Raw genomic sequence first — 3,903 nt, forward strand, 5'->3', positions numbered from 1 at the left:
GTAATCTGGAAAAACAAAAGAAAAAAAAGTTTATATATTGTTCCTGTGCAGAGTTGGTGTTAATCTATAAAAACTAAATCTAGTCATACCTACTACTGTATTTGCACTACAGCTGATTGGAGGGATAATATACTTGGAATTTCAGTTAAGTCTAGCACTTAATCCACCTCCATGCAAAACATGAGAGGTTGCATGATTTTAAATGACAGCAGAGTTAATGTCCACCATTTATAGCAGTTGCATGAATCCTGCCTAGACTCTAGCACTGGTTTTGTGTGTGTGTGTGTGTGTGTGTGTGTGTGTGTGTGTGTGTGTGTGTGTGCGCGCGCGCATGCATTACCATCAATGTGCGGACAAAATTTGAGAATGTCCCCATAAAGATAGTAAGTCCTGAAAAAGACGTTGTGGGGACGTCCACTTTGCAAGACACCTTTAAATAACTAAATATGCCTTTAAATATTTTGGTACTTTATTTTTTTAAGTTTGTTGTCGACTTTCACCCTGTGTGTAGTTTTGTCTGACTGGAGTTCAAAATAGTAAATAAATATAGAGAGAGTCCATGAGAAGTCCCCACAAATACAGGAATGTAAAACGTGTGTGTGTGTGTGTGTGTGTGTGTGTGTGTGTGTGTGTGTGTGTGTGTGTGTGTGTGTGGACGGGGGCACCACAATAGTGAGCAGAGAGGACATTTAAAAACACTACCCAAAATCCTCTTGGTTCTCTTATGTACATCTTTGAAGATTATTTAAAACTATGCCATGCCCAACTGATGTTTCTGGATTATACCACTTTACCAGCATTTACAGACTTATGGCAAAAGGCTACAGTACATGTCTTATGGTATGATAATGCTCACATTGCTGTGCAGAACTCTACATGAATTGAAAGCAATACAACCAAAACAAAGCATACCCACCCTCCAGAGACTAGCGTTTCTTACCATCAGATCAGTGGAGGGTGGAAACACCACCGTGCTTTAACAGTGCGGGAGTCAAAACAGCATCCTTTCTTGTTGCAGTCACGAACAGAAATCCCAGGATAACCGCATCCCTTACGTTTCTTAGTTTGCACCTCGCAATTCTTTCTTACTGTGGATTTAAAATAAAATGCCTGTTTAAAGTGTACCATTTTTTGCATAAAGTAAATCCGATTTCAATATTTAACTATCACTATCTAATCAAGTGGGCGGTCATTTATATAATAAAATAAATAATTGAAAACTTCAGGTTGACATAAAAGCTAATTGTCTACCGTGTCATTGTATACAGGGGTACCTGGTGATGACCAGCACAGACAAAACTACGTCAATTAAATAGGTTTGGCGAGTGCATGTCTAGTTTAAATTACTGAAGTTTCTTAAATTACTGCATTCGTGGAAGACAGTTCTGATTTGTACATAGTATTCCATTTAGGTGCCCTGTGCTTCTCATCGCATTTACATCTGTTCTGTGGTCTGCCTGAAGGTAACAAGCAGGTGCTACTGGTTTAACAAAGTTATTGGAACCATCTCCCCAGAACCAGCCATAGTTGTAAGTAGATACAAGCTTACTCAAGCACAAGTTAAGCCATTGGCAATTCCCCCATTTGTTACCATGGTATTGCACTGGTTGGCAAAGCAGGTTGCATTTTTAGAAGTCCGTATTTTGTGAATAGTATAACCAATACATTTCAGATTCTGGATTGTTTGCTACACTAGCATGTTCTAATGGGAGACTGTACCTTTTGGATGGAAGCACCATAGTGCACCAGAAATAGCTGCACTAAAACAGCAGCCTCTTTCATAACACAGAGTCTCCGTGATCCGAGGAAATCCACAGTCAACTCGGTCCTTCGGTTCTACTTGACATTGCTGGACTGTTTAAAAATATAAAAGAAACACACAAGACCACGGAGCAAGATCAGATTCAGAATAGCATGGACTGTCCCAAAATATGCAATACTGACAAAATAAAAAAAAAAGTATTTAAAAATTACAGAAGCCTATGGGGGCAAGCCTACATTATGTTTGAGAAGTTGAGAAATTGGCATCCTGAAATGTGGAAAAAGTACTTTCTTTGGAGACTTATCTATGTGGAATGAATTTATAACCATGATAAAGTATAGGTCCACTTCATGTTAGTATGCCACTAGAACTCCAAAGAATATGCTACTAGGCTTGGACGGTTTTCAATAGGTAGCATTGCCAACAATTGAATAGTGCTTGGGCAAAAGATCCTGGAAACATGTATTCACCATTAAATACTGTATGGGGTTAATAAAGGAGTGATAGCGATTACTTTTAAAAGCAGTCTTTTGGACTAGTAGAATTGTGATGGCTACTCCTTTTGTTGTGCTGAAATCTTGATTTACTTTGTTTTTCTTTAATACTGCTTCTTCCTGTACGTAGACAACATGGTCTGTTTGCATCTAGACTATTACACAGCAGTTTAACCTGACTTCATAATGTTGTATATTAAACATGGACATCTTCATGGAGGGCCAGTGCTAATTAGGGAAAAGTAAGCATTGGTTGTCACCCCCTTTATACAACTTCAGAACTAATCCACATGCAAAATATTACAGAATTAATAAAAACTGTTTAAGGGCAGGAAATATTTCAGATGAATTCCAATACCAGTGTCATTAAAACAAAACACAGCATTTATGAAAACTGCTTTTGCCTGCCTTTGTTTTTTAAAAAAAAAACACACACCACCACACACACACTTTGTAATCTGTACCAAAGGAGTGTGATATTCCAATTGTCATCTCCCATTCATGCAAATTAGTTTCACAGGTCAATAGGAAAGCTTGGGTGAGCATTATCAATTCAGGTGGAACCTGCCAACACACAGGGCTCCATGAATCTTTTAAAAGGGTGCAAATAAAAATTCACATTTTACAGCACCATCTTAGCTATAGTCCTCTCACCACCAATTACCTTTTCCAGAAAATAGAGTTTAAAAATTCCAAAGTAGGCATCTTTGAAAACATGATTTTGAACGAAGAGATGTCAAGAACATGGTTTCAAATGCCTGTTGATGTGTATTCAGGTTGTCTGGACAGAACATTAGTTTTGATTCATACATGGTTAGGTGTGCATTTTTTCAGTAATCCTTCACTGAATCAATTTTAATACTCATTTAGAAGTCTGCCCAAGGTCTTGTTAAATTATGTGATCACAATACATTGATGAATCATAAAAACACCAATTTTGGGTGGAAACACTTTTTTTTTTACTCCAGAAGCAGTTGAATCGACACAGCAGCCTCCTGCTTCACAGTCAGTTGCACAGATTCCATTGACTCTACATTGAATCTTGTTTTCCAGGTCTACAGCACACTGCTGGCCTTGATTAAAAATAATAATACAAAACACAAGACAACATGTGCATTAAAAGAGACAACAGTGGACTATTGCTGCAGATTCACCAATAATAAATATTAAAAGACACTTCAGAGAATGTTACAGCTTTGTACAAATTCACGAACAGAAAAAGTGAACAGGACAAGAATCCAGACAGAATGCAGGCTTGACTTTACAGTTAGTAAGAAGCCAAAAACAAACTGCAGTAAATACATAAAAATAAAATAGTTTTCAATATAATGTTTGGTGTCAAAAAAATAAGCAAACAATTCAGAAACACATAACACAGGCAAACATATGACACTAAACCGGTGTAAAATTGCCATTTGCACAAGGAATTATTTATCGCCAATTGTTTAACACCCAAACAAACTGTTAAAAAAAACACAACTGAAAGAAAAGGAAAAAACGTTAATAACTTACAGTTCTGTGGCTCTGCAGCACACACCCCAAAAAGAAGCAGAACAAACACTTTCTCAAGCATCCTTTCTGTCTCCTACACTTTCTGAATCCACACAAGAGAACAAAAATAAAAGCATGCCTGAAACAAGTGTCTAA

Source organism: Acipenser ruthenus, chromosome 2, assembly GCF_902713425.1.
Source record: "Acipenser ruthenus chromosome 2, fAciRut3.2 maternal haplotype, whole genome shotgun sequence".
Classification (NCBI taxonomy): domain Eukaryota; kingdom Metazoa; phylum Chordata; class Actinopteri; order Acipenseriformes; family Acipenseridae; genus Acipenser; species Acipenser ruthenus.